The sequence below is a fragment of the Schistocerca serialis genome, unplaced genomic scaffold (genome assembly GCF_023864345.2).
Source record: "Schistocerca serialis cubense isolate TAMUIC-IGC-003099 unplaced genomic scaffold, iqSchSeri2.2 HiC_scaffold_1257, whole genome shotgun sequence".
Taxonomy (NCBI): Eukaryota; Metazoa; Arthropoda; class Insecta; order Orthoptera; family Acrididae; genus Schistocerca; species Schistocerca serialis.
In genome coordinates, this window is record NW_026047466.1 from 400,806 (window position 1) to 416,914 (window position 16,109).

General features: G+C 50.0%; 27 non-coding genes across 27 annotated transcripts; all 27 read left to right on the forward strand.

Moving 5' to 3' along the window:
• Window positions 1-540: 540 nt before the first annotated feature.
• On the forward strand, window positions 541-612 carry Trnat-cgu (transfer RNA threonine (anticodon CGU)). The gene has a single exon. It is a non-coding gene; the product is annotated as a tRNA-Thr (tRNA).
• Window positions 613-945: 333 nt separating this feature from the next.
• Window positions 946-1,019, forward strand: Trnan-guu (transfer RNA asparagine (anticodon GUU)). The gene has a single exon. It is a non-coding gene; the product is annotated as a tRNA-Asn (tRNA).
• Window positions 1,020-1,708: 689 nt separating this feature from the next.
• Trnat-cgu (transfer RNA threonine (anticodon CGU)) lies at window positions 1,709-1,780 on the forward strand. Its single transcript has one exon. It is a non-coding gene; the product is annotated as a tRNA-Thr (tRNA).
• Window positions 1,781-2,113: 333 nt separating this feature from the next.
• On the forward strand, window positions 2,114-2,187 carry Trnan-guu (transfer RNA asparagine (anticodon GUU)). Its single transcript has one exon. It is a non-coding gene; the product is annotated as a tRNA-Asn (tRNA).
• A 689-nt stretch (window positions 2,188-2,876) lies between these two features.
• Window positions 2,877-2,948, forward strand: Trnat-cgu (transfer RNA threonine (anticodon CGU)). Its single transcript has one exon. It is a non-coding gene; the product is annotated as a tRNA-Thr (tRNA).
• Window positions 2,949-3,281: 333 nt separating this feature from the next.
• Window positions 3,282-3,355, forward strand: Trnan-guu (transfer RNA asparagine (anticodon GUU)). The gene has a single exon. It is a non-coding gene; the product is annotated as a tRNA-Asn (tRNA).
• Window positions 3,356-4,044: 689 nt separating this feature from the next.
• On the forward strand, window positions 4,045-4,116 carry Trnat-cgu (transfer RNA threonine (anticodon CGU)). The gene has a single exon. It is a non-coding gene; the product is annotated as a tRNA-Thr (tRNA).
• A 333-nt stretch (window positions 4,117-4,449) lies between these two features.
• Trnan-guu (transfer RNA asparagine (anticodon GUU)) lies at window positions 4,450-4,523 on the forward strand. Its single transcript has one exon. It is a non-coding gene; the product is annotated as a tRNA-Asn (tRNA).
• Window positions 4,524-5,212: 689 nt separating this feature from the next.
• Window positions 5,213-5,284, forward strand: Trnat-cgu (transfer RNA threonine (anticodon CGU)). Its single transcript has one exon. It is a non-coding gene; the product is annotated as a tRNA-Thr (tRNA).
• A 333-nt stretch (window positions 5,285-5,617) lies between these two features.
• Trnan-guu (transfer RNA asparagine (anticodon GUU)) lies at window positions 5,618-5,691 on the forward strand. Its single transcript has one exon. It is a non-coding gene; the product is annotated as a tRNA-Asn (tRNA).
• Window positions 5,692-6,380: 689 nt separating this feature from the next.
• Trnat-cgu (transfer RNA threonine (anticodon CGU)) lies at window positions 6,381-6,452 on the forward strand. Its single transcript has one exon. It is a non-coding gene; the product is annotated as a tRNA-Thr (tRNA).
• A 333-nt stretch (window positions 6,453-6,785) lies between these two features.
• Window positions 6,786-6,859, forward strand: Trnan-guu (transfer RNA asparagine (anticodon GUU)). Its single transcript has one exon. It is a non-coding gene; the product is annotated as a tRNA-Asn (tRNA).
• Window positions 6,860-7,548: 689 nt separating this feature from the next.
• On the forward strand, window positions 7,549-7,620 carry Trnat-cgu (transfer RNA threonine (anticodon CGU)). The gene has a single exon. It is a non-coding gene; the product is annotated as a tRNA-Thr (tRNA).
• Window positions 7,621-7,953: 333 nt separating this feature from the next.
• On the forward strand, window positions 7,954-8,027 carry Trnan-guu (transfer RNA asparagine (anticodon GUU)). Its single transcript has one exon. It is a non-coding gene; the product is annotated as a tRNA-Asn (tRNA).
• Window positions 8,028-8,716: 689 nt separating this feature from the next.
• Trnat-cgu (transfer RNA threonine (anticodon CGU)) lies at window positions 8,717-8,788 on the forward strand. Its single transcript has one exon. It is a non-coding gene; the product is annotated as a tRNA-Thr (tRNA).
• A 333-nt stretch (window positions 8,789-9,121) lies between these two features.
• On the forward strand, window positions 9,122-9,195 carry Trnan-guu (transfer RNA asparagine (anticodon GUU)). Its single transcript has one exon. It is a non-coding gene; the product is annotated as a tRNA-Asn (tRNA).
• Window positions 9,196-9,884: 689 nt separating this feature from the next.
• On the forward strand, window positions 9,885-9,956 carry Trnat-cgu (transfer RNA threonine (anticodon CGU)). Its single transcript has one exon. It is a non-coding gene; the product is annotated as a tRNA-Thr (tRNA).
• A 333-nt stretch (window positions 9,957-10,289) lies between these two features.
• Window positions 10,290-10,363, forward strand: Trnan-guu (transfer RNA asparagine (anticodon GUU)). The gene has a single exon. It is a non-coding gene; the product is annotated as a tRNA-Asn (tRNA).
• Window positions 10,364-11,052: 689 nt separating this feature from the next.
• Trnat-cgu (transfer RNA threonine (anticodon CGU)) lies at window positions 11,053-11,124 on the forward strand. Its single transcript has one exon. It is a non-coding gene; the product is annotated as a tRNA-Thr (tRNA).
• A 333-nt stretch (window positions 11,125-11,457) lies between these two features.
• On the forward strand, window positions 11,458-11,531 carry Trnan-guu (transfer RNA asparagine (anticodon GUU)). The gene has a single exon. It is a non-coding gene; the product is annotated as a tRNA-Asn (tRNA).
• A 689-nt stretch (window positions 11,532-12,220) lies between these two features.
• Window positions 12,221-12,292, forward strand: Trnat-cgu (transfer RNA threonine (anticodon CGU)). The gene has a single exon. It is a non-coding gene; the product is annotated as a tRNA-Thr (tRNA).
• Window positions 12,293-12,625: 333 nt separating this feature from the next.
• Trnan-guu (transfer RNA asparagine (anticodon GUU)) lies at window positions 12,626-12,699 on the forward strand. Its single transcript has one exon. It is a non-coding gene; the product is annotated as a tRNA-Asn (tRNA).
• Window positions 12,700-13,388: 689 nt separating this feature from the next.
• Trnat-cgu (transfer RNA threonine (anticodon CGU)) lies at window positions 13,389-13,460 on the forward strand. The gene has a single exon. It is a non-coding gene; the product is annotated as a tRNA-Thr (tRNA).
• Window positions 13,461-13,793: 333 nt separating this feature from the next.
• On the forward strand, window positions 13,794-13,867 carry Trnan-guu (transfer RNA asparagine (anticodon GUU)). The gene has a single exon. It is a non-coding gene; the product is annotated as a tRNA-Asn (tRNA).
• A 689-nt stretch (window positions 13,868-14,556) lies between these two features.
• On the forward strand, window positions 14,557-14,628 carry Trnat-cgu (transfer RNA threonine (anticodon CGU)). Its single transcript has one exon. It is a non-coding gene; the product is annotated as a tRNA-Thr (tRNA).
• Window positions 14,629-14,961: 333 nt separating this feature from the next.
• Window positions 14,962-15,035, forward strand: Trnan-guu (transfer RNA asparagine (anticodon GUU)). The gene has a single exon. It is a non-coding gene; the product is annotated as a tRNA-Asn (tRNA).
• A 689-nt stretch (window positions 15,036-15,724) lies between these two features.
• Window positions 15,725-15,796, forward strand: Trnat-cgu (transfer RNA threonine (anticodon CGU)). Its single transcript has one exon. It is a non-coding gene; the product is annotated as a tRNA-Thr (tRNA).
• Window positions 15,797-16,109: the final 313 nt, after the last annotated feature.

Consider the following 16,109-nt stretch of genomic DNA (forward strand, 5'->3'; position numbering starts at 1 on the left):
CACAGACGTTCTGCTGTTTTCCTTTTTATTCGTCATGTGTGACACTGCAGTAGAGGGACGCCCGCTACAAAAGACGTATTCTTTACATTCAATTTCAGCATATACGTCGCGAGTGCCATATGACAGGGCCTGTCTCTCGATGTCGATTTGTATTTGGTGTGTCTTAAGTGTCGGTCTGCAGTAGGCCGCTGTTGGCCGAGCGACGTGCAGTCGCCTTACATGAAGCCCCATGGGCAACGCCAGTGCCACTGTGGACAACAGCGCACTTTTGCCAGAGAGAGGAACCGAAAGGCGCATTTCGCAGTCGAGCCACGCTATCCCACAAGCTGTGCACTAGGTCAGGATTGTGCAGACCGCAAACTTTTGGTGGGCCGACGCTCGTCGACGATCGTAAGGGCGAAACATTCAAGAGATTTGGAAAACGGCAATGTGGACACCCCCAGCAGCAGCTGTGTGCCAAATCCGATATCTGGTCGAGGGCTGCAAGATTCAGTATGATGAAGTAACAATTTGGGGATAGCTCACAAACGCTAAGATGCCGCCGTCTTAGCTCAGTGGTAGAGCACTGGTCTCGTAAACCAGGGGTCGTGAGTTCGAACCTCACAGAAGGCATTCATTTCTTAAACCTTCCTGCAAGGAGCGGAGCTATCTCGAGCAGCATCTAACACATGGCAGTACACTGAATGAAAGGGATGTTCTACAACCTATGACAAGTATTCTACTGGCCTCAGAGGTTTTCTGAATGCATAGGCAGAACATTGGTTTGTATGCATTTTGTAGTATAATGTCATGCTTGGCGATGTCATTCGTTTACGAGGCTCGCTACAGTGTGCATGCACGTTATCCATGTGAAGAGGCGTAAGCAAATGCTACCATTCTGCGAGATTGCTGCAGAAGGTATACGAATTGCGTTGATATACAGAGCACAAGGGAGCCAAAGTCAAGGCCTCCGTGGCGCAATCGGCTAGCGCGTTCGGCTGTTAACCGAAAGGTTGGTGGTTCGAGCCCACCCGGGGGCGAAATCGTTCTAACCGGCACCGAGGTGAGGACGTACGTCAACTTTGTTAGAGATACACAGCTAGTGTGACAATTTGGCTGCGTTTGAGTGATGCCACAGAGCCTTATACACATTCAGCCAAGTGACACTGTGGGTAAAAACATGGCCCTACACAGACGTTCTGCTGTTTTCCTTTTTATTCGTCATGTGTGACACTGCAGTAGAGGGACGCCCGCTACAAAAGACGTATTCTTTACATTCAATTTCAGCATATACGTCGCGAGTGCCATATGACAGGGCCTGTCTCTCGATGTCGATTTGTATTTGGTGTGTCTTAAGTGTCGGTCTGCAGTAGGCCGCTGTTGGCCGAGCGACGTGCAGTCGCCTTACATGAAGCCCCATGGGCAACGCCAGTGCCACTGTGGACAACAGCGCACTTTTGCCAGAGAGAGGAACCGAAAGGCGCATTTCGCAGTCGAGCCACGCTATCCCACAAGCTGTGCACTGGGTCAGGATTGTGCAGACCGCAAACTTTTGGTGGGCCGACGCTCGTCGTCGATCGTAAGGGCGAAACATTCAAGAGATTTGGAAAACGGCAATGTGGACACCCCCAGCAGCAGCTGTGTGCCAAATCCGATATCTGGTCGAGGGCTGCAAGATTCAGTATGATGAAGTAACAATTTGGGGATAGCTCACAAACGCTAAGATGCCGCCTTCTTAGCTCAGTGGTAGAGCACTGGTCTCGTAAACCAGGGGTCGTGAGTTCGAACCTCACAGAAGGCATTCATTTCTTAAACCTTCCTGCAAGGAGCGGAGCTATTTCGAGCAGCATCTAACACATGGCAGTACACTGAATGAAAGGGATGTTCTACAACCTATGACAAGTATTCTACTGGCCTCAGAGGTTTTCTGAATGCATAGGCAGAACATTGGTTTGTATGCATTTTGTAGTATAATGTCATGCTTGGCGATGTCATTCGTTTACGAGCCTCGCTACAGTGTGCATGCACGTTATCCATGTGAAGAGGCGTAAGCAAATGCTACCATTCTGCGAGATTGCTGCAGAAGGTATACGAATTGCGTTGATATACAGAGCACAAGGGAGCCAAAGTCAAGGCCTCCGTGGCGCAATCGGCTAGCGCGTTCGGCTGTTAACCGAAAGGTTGGTGGTTCGAGCCCACCCGGGGGCGAAATCGTTCTAACCGGCACCGAGGTGAGGACGTACGTCAACTTTGTTAGAGATACACAGCTAGTGTGACAATTTGGCTGCGTTTGAGTGATGCCACAGAGCCTTATACACATTCAGCCAAGTGACACTGTGGGTAAAAACATGGCCCTACACAGACGTTCTGCTGTTTTCCTTTTTATTCGTCATGTGTGACACTGCAGTAGAGGGACGCCCGCTACAAAAGACGTATTCTTTACATTCAATTTCAGCATATACGTCGCGGGTGCCATATGACAGGGCCTGTCTCTCGATGTCGATTTGTATTTGGTGTGTCTTAAGTGTCGGTCTGCAGTAGGCCGCTGTTGGCCGAGCGACGTGCAGTCGCCTTACATGAAGCCCCATGGGCAACGCCAGTGCCACTGTGGACAACAGCGCACTTTTGCCAGAGAGAGGAACCGAAAGGCGCATTTCGCAGTCGAGCCACGCTATCCCACAAGCTGTGCACTAGGTCAGGATTGTGCAGACCGCAAACTTTTGGTGGGCCGACGCTCGTCGTCGATCGTAAGGGCGAAACATTCAAGAGATTTGGAAAACGGCAATGTGGACACCCCCAGCAGCAGCTGTGTGCCAAATCCGATATCTGGTCGAGGGCTGCAAGATTCAGTATGATGAAGTAACAATTTGGGGATAGCTCACAAACGCTAAGATGCCGCCTTCTTAGCTCAGTGGTAGAGCACTGGTCTCGTAAACCAGGGGTCGTGAGTTCGAACCTCACAGAAGGCATTCATTTCTTAAACCTTCCTGCAAGGAGCGGAGCTATCTCGAGCAGCATCTAACACATGGCAGTACACTGAATGAAAGGGATGTTCTACAACCTATGACAAGTATTCTACTGGCCTCAGAGGTTTTCTGAATGCATAGGCAGAACATTGGTTTGTATGCATTTTGTAGTATAATGTCATGCTTGGCGATGTCATTCGTTTACGAGCCTCGCTACAGTGTGCATGCACGTTATCCATGTGAAGAGGCGTAAGCAAATGCTACCATTCTGCGAGATTGCTGCAGAAGGTATACGAATTGCGTTGATATACAGAGCACAAGGGAGCCAAAGTCAAGGCCTCCGTGGCGCAATCGGCTAGCGCGTTCGGCTGTTAACCGAAAGGTTGGTGGTTCGAGCCCACCCGGGGGCGAAATCGTTCTAACCGGCACCGAGGTGAGGACGTACGTCAACTTTGTTAGAGATACACAGCTAGTGTGACAATTTGGCTGCGTTTGAGTGATGCCACAGAGCCTTATACACATTCAGCCAAGTGACACTGTGGGTAAAAACATGGCCCTACACAGACGTTCTGCTGTTTTCCTTTTTATTCGTCATGTGTGACACTGCAGTAGAGGGACGCCCGCTACAAAAGACGTATTCTTTACATTCAATTTCAGCATATACGTCGCGAGTGCCATATGACAGGGCCTGTCTCTCGATGTCGATTTGTATTTGGTGTGTCTTAAGTGTCGGTCTGCAGTAGGCCGCTGTTGGCCGAGCGACGTGCAGTCGCCTTACATGAAGCCCCATGGGCAACGCCAGTGCCACTGTGGACAACAGCGCACTTTTGCCAGAGAGAGGAACCGAAAGGCGCATTTCGCAGTCGAGCCACGCTATCCCACAAGCTGTGCACTAGGTCAGGATTGTGCAGACCGCAAACTTTTGGTGGGCCGACGCTCGTCGTCGATCGTAAGGGCGAAACATTCAAGAGATTTGGAAAACGGCAATGTGGACACCCCCAGCAGCAGCTGTGTGCCAAATCCGATATCTGGTCGAGGGCTGCAAGATTCAGTATGATGAAGTAACAATTTGGGGATAGCTCACAAACGCTAAGATGCCGCCTTCTTAGCTCAGTGGTAGAGCACTGGTCTCGTAAACCAGGGGTCGTGAGTTCGAACCTCACAGAAGGCATTCATTTCTTAAACCTTCCTGCAAGGAGCGGAGCTATCTCGAGCAGCATCTAACACATGGCAGTACTCTGAATGAAAGGGATGTTCTACAACCTATGACAAGTATTCTACTGGCCTCAGAGGTTTTCTGAATGCATAGGCAGAACATTGGTTTGTATGCATTTTGTAGTATAATGTCATGCTTGGCGATGTCATTCGTTTACGAGCCTCGCTACAGTGTGCATGCACGTTATCCATGTGAAGAGGCGTAAGCAAATGCTACCATTCTGCGAGATTGCTGCAGAAGGTATACGAATTGCGTTGATATACAGAGCACAAGGGAGCCAAAGTCAAGGCCTCCGTGGCGCAATCGGCTAGCGCGTTCGGCTGTTAACCGAAAGGTTGGTGGTTCGAGCCCACCCGGGGGCGAAATCGTTCTAACCGGCACCGAGGTGAGGACGTACGTCAACTTTGTTAGAGATACACAGCTAGTGTGACAATTTGGCTGCGTTTGAGTGATGCCACAGAGCCTTATACACATTCAGCCAAGTGACACTGTGGGTAAAAACATGGCCCTACACAGACGTTCTGCTGTTTTCCTTTTTATTCGTCATGTGTGACACTGCAGTAGAGGGACGCCCGCTACAAAAGACGTATTCTTTACATTCAATTTCAGCATATACGTCGCGAGTGCCATATGACAGGGCCTGTCTCTCGATGTCGATTTGTATTTGGTGTGTCTTAAGTGTCGGTCTGCAGTAGGCCGCTGTTGGCCGAGCGACGTGCAGTCGCCTTACATGAAGCCCCATGGGCAACGCCAGTGCCACTGTGGACAACAGCGCACTTTTGCCAGAGAGAGGAACCGAAAGGCGCATTTCGCAGTCGAGCCACGCTATCCCACAAGCTGTGCACTAGGTCAGGATTGTGCAGACCGCAAACTTTTGGTGGGCCGACGCTCGTCGTCGATCGTAAGGGCGAAACATTCAAGAGATTTGGAAAACGGCAATGTGGACACCCCCAGCAGCAGCTGTGTGCCAAATCCGATATCTGGTCGAGGGCTGCAAGATTCAGTATGATGAAGTAACAATTTGGGGATAGCTCACAAACGCTAAGATGCCGCCTTCTTAGCTCAGTGGTAGAGCACTGGTCTCGTAAACCAGGGGTCGTGAGTTCGAACCTCACAGAAGGCATTCATTTCTTAAACCTTCCTGCAAGGAGCGGAGCTATTTCGAGCAGCATCTAACACATGGCAGTACACTGAATGAAAGGGATGTTCTACAACCTATGACAAGTATTCTACTGGCCTCAGAGGTTTTCTGAATGCATAGGCAGAACATTGGTTTGTATGCATTTTGTAGTATAATGTCATGCTTGGCGATGTCATTCGTTTACGAGCCTCGCTACAGTGTGCATGCACGTTATCCATGTGAAGAGGCGTAAGCAAATGCTACCATTCTGCGAGATTGCTGCAGAAGGTATACGAATTGCGTTGATATACAGAGCACAAGGGAGCCAAAGTCAAGGCCTCCGTGGCGCAATCGGCTAGCGCGTTCGGCTGTTAACCGAAAGGTTGGTGGTTCGAGCCCACCCGGGGGCGAAATCGTTCTAACCGGCACCGAGGTGAGGACGTACGTCAACTTTGTTAGAGATACACAGCTAGTGTGACAATTTGGCTGCGTTTGAGTGATGCCACAGAGCCTTATACACATTCAGCCAAGTGACACTGTGGGTAAAAACATGGCCCTACACAGACGTTCTGCTGTTTTCCTTTTTATTCGTCATGTGTGACACTGCAGTAGAGGGACGCCCGCTACAAAAGACGTATTCTTTACATTCAATTTCAGCATATACGTCGCGAGTGCCATATGACAGGGCCTGTCTCTCGATGTCGATTTGTATTTGGTGTGTCTTAAGTGTCGGTCTGCAGTAGGCCGCTGTTGGCCGAGCGACGTGCAGTCGCCTTACATGAAGCCCCATGGGCAACGCCAGTGCCACTGTGGACAACAGCGCACTTTTGCCAGAGAGAGGAACCGAAAGGCGCATTTCGCAGTCGAGCCACGCTATCCCACAAGCTGTGCACTAGGTCAGGATTGTGCAGACCGCAAACTTTTGGTGGGCCGACGCTCGTCGTCGATCGTAAGGGCGAAACATTCAAGAGATTTGGAAAACGGCAATGTGGACACCCCCAGCAGCAGCTGTGTGCCAAATCCGATATCTGGTCGAGGGCTGCAAGATTCAGTATGATGAAGTAACAATTTGGGGATAGCTCACAAACGCTAAGATGCCGCCTTCTTAGCTCAGTGGTAGAGCACTGGTCTCGTAAACCAGGGGTCGTGAGTTCGAACCTCACAGAAGGCATTCATTTCTTAAACCTTCCTGCAAGGAGCGGAGCTATCTCGAGCAGCATCTAACACATGGCAGTACTCTGAATGAAAGGGATGTTCTACAACCTATGACAAGTATTCTACTGGCCTCAGAGGTTTTCTGAATGCATAGGCAGAACATTGGTTTGTATGCATTTTGTAGTATAATGTCATGCTTGGCGATGTCATTCGTTTACGAGCCTCGCTACAGTGTGCATGCACGTTATCCATGTGAAGAGGCGTAAGCAAATGCTACCATTCTGCGAGATTGCTGCAGAAGGTATACGAATTGCGTTGATATACAGAGCACAAGGGAGCCAAAGTCAAGGCCTCCGTGGCGCAATCGGCTAGCGCGTTCGGCTGTTAACCGAAAGGTTGGTGGTTCGAGCCCACCCGGGGGCGAAATCGTTCTAACCGGCACCGAGGTGAGGACGTACGTCAACTTTGTTAGAGATACACAGCTAGTGTGACAATTTGGCTGCGTTTGAGTGATGCCACAGAGCCTTATACACATTCAGCCAAGTGACACTGTGGGTAAAAACATGGCCCTACACAGACGTTCTGCTGTTTTCCTTTTTATTCGTCATGTGTGACACTGCAGTAGAGGGACGCCCGCTACAAAAGACGTATTCTTTACATTCAATTTCAGCATATACGTCGCGAGTGCCATATGACAGGGCCTGTCTCTCGATGTCGATTTGTATTTGGTGTGTCTTAAGTGTCGGTCTGCAGTAGGCCGCTGTTGGCCGAGCGACGTGCAGTCGCCTTACATGAAGCCCCATGGGCAACGCCAGTGCCACTGTGGACAACAGCGCACTTTTGCCAGAGAGAGGAACCGAAAGGCGCATTTCGCAGTCGAGCCACGCTATCCCACAAGCTGTGCACTAGGTCAGGATTGTGCAGACCGCAAACTTTTGGTGGGCCGACGCTCGTCGTCGATCGTAAGGGCGAAACATTCAAGAGATTTGGAAAACGGCAATGTGGACACCCCCAGCAGCAGCTGTGTGCCAAATCCGATATCTGGTCGAGGGCTGCAAGATTCAGTATGATGAAGTAACAATTTGGGGATAGCTCACAAACGCTAAGATGCCGCCTTCTTAGCTCAGTGGTAGAGCACTGGTCTCGTAAACCAGGGGTCGTGAGTTCGAACCTCACAGAAGGCATTCATTTCTTAAACCTTCCTGCAAGGAGCGGAGCTATCTCGAGCAGCATCTAACACATGGCAGTACTCTGAATGAAAGGGATGTTCTACAACCTATGACAAGTATTCTACTGGCCTCAGAGGTTTTCTGAATGCATAGGCAGAACATTGGTTTGTATGCATTTTGTAGTATAATGTCATGCTTGGCGATGTCATTCGTTTACGAGCCTCGCTACAGTGTGCATGCACGTTATCCATGTGAAGAGGCGTAAGCAAATGCTACCATTCTGCGAGATTGCTGCAGAAGGTATACGAATTGCGTTGATATACAGAGCACAAGGGAGCCAAAGTCAAGGCCTCCGTGGCGCAATCGGCTAGCGCGTTCGGCTGTTAACCGAAAGGTTGGTGGTTCGAGCCCACCCGGGGGCGAAATCGTTCTAACCGGCACCGAGGTGAGGACGTACGTCAACTTTGTTAGAGATACACAGCTAGTGTGACAATTTGGCTGCGTTTGAGTGATGCCACAGAGCCTTATACACATTCAGCCAAGTGACACTGTGGGTAAAAACATGGCCCTACACAGACGTTCTGCTGTTTTCCTTTTTATTCGTCATGTGTGACACTGCAGTAGAGGGACGCCCGCTACAAAAGACGTATTCTTTACATTCAATTTCAGCATATACGTCGCGAGTGCCATATGACAGGGCCTGTCTCTCGATGTCGATTTGTATTTGGTGTGTCTTAAGTGTCGGTCTGCAGTAGGCCGCTGTTGGCCGAGCGACGTGCAGTCGCCTTACATGAAGCCCCATGGGCAACGCCAGTGCCACTGTGGACAACAGCGCACTTTTGCCAGAGAGAGGAACCGAAAGGCGCATTTCGCAGTCGAGCCACGCTATCCCACAAGCTGTGCACTAGGTCAGGATTGTGCAGACCGCAAACTTTTGGTGGGCCGACGCTCGTCGTCGATCGTAAGGGCGAAACATTCAAGAGATTTGGAAAACGGCAATGTGGACACCCCCAGCAGCAGCTGTGTGCCAAATCCGATATCTGGTCGAGGGCTGCAAGATTCAGTATGATGAAGTAACAATTTGGGGATAGCTCACAAACGCTAAGATGCCGCCTTCTTAGCTCAGTGGTAGAGCACTGGTCTCGTAAACCAGGGGTCGTGAGTTCGAACCTCACAGAAGGCATTCATTTCTTAAACCTTCCTGCAAGGAGCGGAGCTATCTCGAGCAGCATCTAACACATGGCAGTACACTGAATGAAAGGGATGTTCTACAACCTATGACAAGTATTCTACTGGCCTCAGAGGTTTTCTGAATGCATAGGCAGAACATTGGTTTGTATGCATTTTGTAGTATAATGTCATGCTTGGCGATGTCATTCGTTTACGAGCCTCGCTACAGTGTGCATGCACGTTATCCATGTGAAGAGGCGTAAGCAAATGCTACCATTCTGCGAGATTGCTGCAGAAGGTATACGAATTGCGTTGATATACAGAGCACAAGGGAGCCAAAGTCAAGGCCTCCGTGGCGCAATCGGCTAGCGCGTTCGGCTGTTAACCGAAAGGTTGGTGGTTCGAGCCCACCCGGGGGCGAAATCGTTCTAACCGGCACCGAGGTGAGGACGTACGTCAACTTTGTTAGAGATACACAGCTAGTGTGACAATTTGGCTGCGTTTGAGTGATGCCACAGAGCCTTATACACATTCAGCCAAGTGACACTGTGGGTAAAAACATGGCCCTACACAGACGTTCTGCTGTTTTCCTTTTTATTCGTCATGTGTGACACTGCAGTAGAGGGACGCCCGCTACAAAAGACGTATTCTTTACATTCAATTTCAGCATATACGTCGCGAGTGCCATATGACAGGGCCTGTCTCTCGATGTCGATTTGTATTTGGTGTGTCTTAAGTGTCGGTCTGCAGTAGGCCGCTGTTGGCCGAGCGACGTGCAGTCGCCTTACATGAAGCCCCATGGGCAACGCCAGTGCCACTGTGGACAACAGCGCACTTTTGCCAGAGAGAGGAACCGAAAGGCGCATTTCGCAGTCGAGCCACGCTATCCCACAAGCTGTGCACTAGGTCAGGATTGTGCAGACCGCAAACTTTTGGTGGGCCGACGCTCGTCGTCGATCGTAAGGGCGAAACATTCAAGAGATTTGGAAAACGGCAATGTGGACACCCCCAGCAGCAGCTGTGTGCCAAATCCGATATCTGGTCGAGGGCTGCAAGATTCAGTATGATGAAGTAACAATTTGGGGATAGCTCACAAACGCTAAGATGCCGCCTTCTTAGCTCAGTGGTAGAGCACTGGTCTCGTAAACCAGGGGTCGTGAGTTCGAACCTCACAGAAGGCATTCATTTCTTAAACCTTCCTGCAAGGAGCGGAGCTATTTCGAGCAGCATCTAACACATGGCAGTACACTGAATGAAAGGGATGTTCTACAACCTATGACAAGTATTCTACTGGCCTCAGAGGTTTTCTGAATGCATAGGCAGAACATTGGTTTGTATGCATTTTGTAGTATAATGTCATGCTTGGCGATGTCATTCGTTTACGAGCCTCGCTACAGTGTGCATGCACGTTATCCATGTGAAGAGGCGTAAGCAAATGCTACCATTCTGCGAGATTGCTGCAGAAGGTATACGAATTGCGTTGATATACAGAGCACAAGGGAGCCAAAGTCAAGGCCTCCGTGGCGCAATCGGCTAGCGCGTTCGGCTGTTAACCGAAAGGTTGGTGGTTCGAGCCCACCCGGGGGCGAAATCGTTCTAACCGGCACCGAGGTGAGGACGTACGTCAACTTTGTTAGAGATACACAGCTAGTGTGACAATTTGGCTGCGTTTGAGTGATGCCACAGAGCCTTATACACATTCAGCCAAGTGACACTGTGGGTAAAAACATGGCCCTACACAGACGTTCTGCTGTTTTCCTTTTTATTCGTCATGTGTGACACTGCAGTAGAGGGACGCCCGCTACAAAAGACGTATTCTTTACATTCAATTTCAGCATATACGTCGCGAGTGCCATATGACAGGGCCTGTCTCTCGATGTCGATTTGTATTTGGTGTGTCTTAAGTGTCGGTCTGCAGTAGGCCGCTGTTGGCCGAGCGACGTGCAGTCGCCTTACATGAAGCCCCATGGGCAACGCCAGTGCCACTGTGGACAACAGCGCACTTTTGCCAGAGAGAGGAACCGAAAGGCGCATTTCGCAGTCGAGCCACGCTATCCCACAAGCTGTGCACTAGGTCAGGATTGTGCAGACCGCAAACTTTTGGTGGGCCGACGCTCGTCGTCGATCGTAAGGGCGAAACATTCAAGAGATTTGGAAAACGGCAATGTGGACACCCCCAGCAGCAGCTGTGTGCCAAATCCGATATCTGGTCGAGGGCTGCAAGATTCAGTATGATGAAGTAACAATTTGGGGATAGCTCACAAACGCTAAGATGCCGCCTTCTTAGCTCAGTGGTAGAGCACTGGTCTCGTAAACCAGGGGTCGCGAGTTCGAACCTCACAGAAGGCATTCATTTCTTAAACCTTCCTGCAAGGAGCGGAGCTATATCGAGCAGCATCTAACACATGGCAGTACTCTGAATGAAAGGGATGTTCTACAACCTATGACAAGTATTCTACTGGCCTCAGAGGTTTTCTGAATGCATAGGCAGAACATTGGTTTGTATGCATTTTGTAGTATAATGTCATGCTTGGCGATGTCATTCGTTTACGAGCCTCGCTACAGTGTGCATGCACGTTATCCATGTGAAGAGGCGTAAGCAAATGCTACCATTCTGCGAGATTGCTGCAGAAGGTATACGAATTGCGTTGATATACAGAGCACAAGGGAGCCAAAGTCAAGGCCTCCGTGGCGCAATCGGCTAGCGCGTTCGGCTGTTAACCGAAAGGTTGGTGGTTCGAGCCCACCCGGGGGCGAAATCGTTCTAACCGGCACCGAGGTGAGGACGTACGTCAACTTTGTTAGAGATACACAGCTAGTGTGACAATTTGGCTGCGTTTGAGTGATGCCACAGAGCCTTATACACATTCAGCCAAGTGACACTGTGGGTAAAAACATGGCCCTACACAGACGTTCTGCTGTTTTCCTTTTTATTCGTCATGTGTGACACTGCAGTAGAGGGACGCCCGCTACAAAAGACGTATTCTTTACATTCAATTTCAGCATATACGTCGCGAGTGCCATATGACAGGGCCTGTCTCTCGATGTCGATTTGTATTTGGTGTGTCTTAAGTGTCGGTCTGCAGTAGGCCGCTGTTGGCCGAGCGACGTGCAGTCGCCTTACATGAAGCCCCATGGGCAACGCCAGTGCCACTGTGGACAACAGCGCACTTTTGCCAGAGAGAGGAACCGAAAGGCGCATTTCGCAGTCGAGCCACGCTATCCCACAAGCTGTGCACTAGGTCAGGATTGTGCAGACCGCAAACTTTTGGTGGGCCGACGCTCGTCGTCGATCGTAAGGGCGAAACATTCAAGAGATTTGGAAAACGGCAATGTGGACACCCCCAGCAGCAGCTGTGTGCCAAATCCGATATCTGGTCGAGGGCTGCAAGATTCAGTATGATGAAGTAACAATTTGGGGATAGCTCACAAACGCTAAGATGCCGCCTTCTTAGCTCAGTGGTAGAGCACTGGTCTCGTAAACCAGGGGTCGTGAGTTCGAACCTCACAGAAGGCATTCATTTCTTAAACCTTCCTGCAAGGAGCGGAGCTATCTCGAGCAGCATCTAACACATGGCAGTACACTGAATGAAAGGGATGTTCTACAACCTATGACAAGTATTCTACTGGCCTCAGAGGTTTTCTGAATGCATAGGCAGAACATTGGTTTGTATGCATTTTGTAGTATAATGTCATGCTTGGCGATGTCATTCGTTTACGAGCCTCGCTACAGTGTGCATGCACGTTATCCATGTGAAGAGGCGTAAGCAAATGCTACCATTCTGCGAGATTGCTGCAGAAGGTATACGAATTGCGTTGATATACAGAGCACAAGGGAGCCAAAGTCAAGGCCTCCGTGGCGCAATCGGCTAGCGCGTTCGGCTGTTAACCGAAAGGTTCGTGGTTCGAGCCCACCCGGGGGCGAAATCGTTCTAACCGGCACCGAGGTGAGGACGTACGTCAACTTTGTTAGAGATACACAGCTAGTGTGACAATTTGGCTGCGTTTGAGTGATGCCACAGAGCCTTATACACATTCAGCCAAGTGACACTGTGGGTAAAAACATGGCCCTACACAGACGTTCTGCTGTTTTCCTTTTTATTCGTCATGTGTGACACTGCAGTAGAGGGACGCCCGCTACAAAAGACGTATTCTTTACATTCAATTTCAGCATATACGTCGCGAGTGCCATATGACAGGGCCTGTCTCTCGATGTCGATTTGTATTTGGTGTGTCTTAAGTGTCGGTCTGCAGTAGGCCGCTGTTGGCCGAGCGACGTGCAGTCGCCTTACATGAAGCCCCATGGGCAACGCCAGTGCCACTGTGGACAACAGCGCACTTTTGCCAGAGAGAGGAACCGAAAGGCGCATTTCGCAGTCGAGCCACGCTATCCCACAAGCTGTGCACTAGGTCAGGATTGTGCAGACCGCAAACTTTTGGTGGGCCGACGCTCGTCGTCGATCGTAAGGGCGAAACATTCAAGAGATTTGGAAAACGGCAATGTGGACACCCCCAGCAGCAGCTGTGTGCCAAATCCGATATCTGGTCGAGGGCTGCAAGATTCAGTATGATGAAGTAACAATTTGGGGATAGCTCACAAACGCTAAGATGCCGCCGTCTTAGCTCAGTGGTAGAGCACTGGTCTCGTAAACCAGGGGTCGTGAGTTCGAACCTCACAGAAGGCATTCATTTCTTAAACCTTCCTGCAAGGAGCGGAGCTATCTCGAGCAGCATCTAACACATGGCAGTACACTGAATGAAAGGGATGTTCTACAACCTATGACAAGTATTCTACTGGCCTCAGAGGTTTTCTGAATGCATAGGCAGAACATTGGTTTGTATGCATTTTGTAGTATAATGTCATGCTTGGCGATGTCATTCGTTTACGAGCCTCGCTACAGTGTGCATGCACGTTATCCATGTGAAGAGGCGTAAGCAAATGTTACCATTCTGCGAGATTGCTGCAGAAGGTATACGAATTGCGTTGATATACAGAGCACAAGGGAGCCAAAGTCAAGGCCTCCGTGGCGCAATCGGCTAGCGCGTTCGGCTGTTAACCGAAAGGTTGGTGGTTCGAGCCCACCCGGGGGCGAAATCGTTCTAACCGGCACCGAGGTGAGGACGTACGTCAACTTTGTTAGAGATACACAGCTAGTGTGACAATTTGGCTGCGTTTGAGTGATGCCACAGAGCCTTATACACATTCAGCCAAGTGACACTGTGGGTAAAAACATGGCCCTACACAGACGTTCTGCTGTTTTCCTTTTTATTCGTCATGTGTGACACTGCAGTAGAGGGACGCCCGCTACAAAAGACGTATTCTTTACATTCAATTTCAGCATATACGTCGCGAGTGCCATATGACAGGGCCTGTCTCTCGATGTCGATTTGTATTTGGTGTGTCTTAAGTGTCGGTCTGCAGTAGGCCGCTGTTGGCCGAGCGACGTGCAGTCGCCTTACATGAAGCCCCATGGGCAACGCCAGTGCCACTGTGGACAACAGCGCACTTTTGCCAGAGAGAGGAACCGAAAGGCGCATTTCGCAGTCGAGCCACGCTATCCCACAAGCTGTGCACTAGGTCAGGATTGTGCAGACCGCAAACTTTTGGTGGGCCGACGCTCGTCGTCGATCGTAAGGGCGAAACATTCAAGAGATTTGGAAAACGGCAATGTGGACACCCCCAGCAGCAGCTGTGTGCCAAATCCGATATCTGGTCGAGGGCTGCAAGATTCAGTATGATGAAGTAACAATTTGGGGATAGCTCACAAACGCTAAGATGCCGCCTTCTTAGCTCAGTGGTAGAGCACTGGTCTCGTAAACCAGGGGTCGTGAGTTCGAACCTCACAGAAGGCATTCATTTCTTAAACCTTCCTGCAAGGAGCGGAGCTATCTCGAGCAGCATCTAACACATGGCAGTACACTGAATGAAAGGGATGTTCTACAACCTATGACAAGTATTCTACTGGCCTCAGAGGTTTTCTGAATGCATAGGCAGAACATTGGTTTGTATGCATTTTGTAGTATAATGTCATGCTTGGCGATGTCATTCGTTTACGAGCCTCGCTACAGTGTGCATGCACGTTATCCATGTGAAGAGGCGTAAGCAAATGCTACCATTCTGCGAGATTGCTGCAGAAGGTATACGAATTGCGTTGATATACAGAGCACAAGGGAGCCAAAGTCAAGGCCTCCGTGGCGCAATCGGCTAGCGCGTTCGGCTGTTAACCGAAAGGTTGGTGGTTCGAGCCCACCCGGGGGCGAAATCGTTCTAACCGGCACCGAGGTGAGGACGTACGTCAACTTTGTTAGAGATACACAGCTAGTGTGACAATTTGGCTGCGTTTGAGTGATGCCACAGAGCCTTATACACATTCAGCCAAGTGACACTGTGGGTAAAAACATGGCCCTACACAGACGTTCTGCTGTTTTCCTTTTTATTCGTCATGTGTGACACTGCAGTAGAGGGACGCCCGCTACAAAAGACGTATTCTTTACATTCAATTTCAGCATATACGTCGCGAGTGCCATATGACAGGGCCTGTCTCTCGATGTCGATTTGTATTTGGTGTGTCTTAAGTGTCGGTCTGCAGTAGGCCGCTGTTGGCCGAGCGACGTGCAGTCGCCTTACATGAAGCCCCATGGGCAACGCCAGTGCCACTGTGGACAACAGCGCACTTTTGCCAGAGAGAGGAACCGAAAGGCGCATTTCGCAGTCGAGCCACGCTATCCCACAAGCTGTGCACTAGGTCAGGATTGTGCAGACCGCAAACTTTTGGTGGGCCGACGCTCGTCGTCGATCGTAAGGGCGAAACATTCAAGAGATTTGGAAAACGGCAATGTGGACACCCCCAGCAGCAGCTGTGTGCCAAATCCGATATCTGGTCGAGGGCTGCAAGATTCAGTATGATGAAGTAACAATTTGGGGATAGCTCACAAACGCTAAGATGCCGCCTTCTTAGCTCAGTGGTAGAGCACTGGTCTCGTAAACCAGGGGTCGTGAGTTCGAACCTCACAGAAGGCATTCATTTCTTAAACCTTCCTGCAAGGAGCGGAGCTATCTCGAGCAGCATCTAACACATGGCAGTACACTGAATGAAAGGGATGTTCTACAACCTATGACAAGTATTCTACTGGCCTCAGAGGTTTTCTGAATGCATAGGCAGAACATTGGTTTGTATGCATTTTGTAGTATAATGTCATGCTTGGCGATGTCATTCGTTTACGAGCCTCGCTACAGTGTGCATGCACGTTATCCATGTGAAGAGGCGTAAGCAAATGCTACCATTCTGCGAGATTGCTGCAGAAGGTATACGAATTGCGTTGATATACAGAGC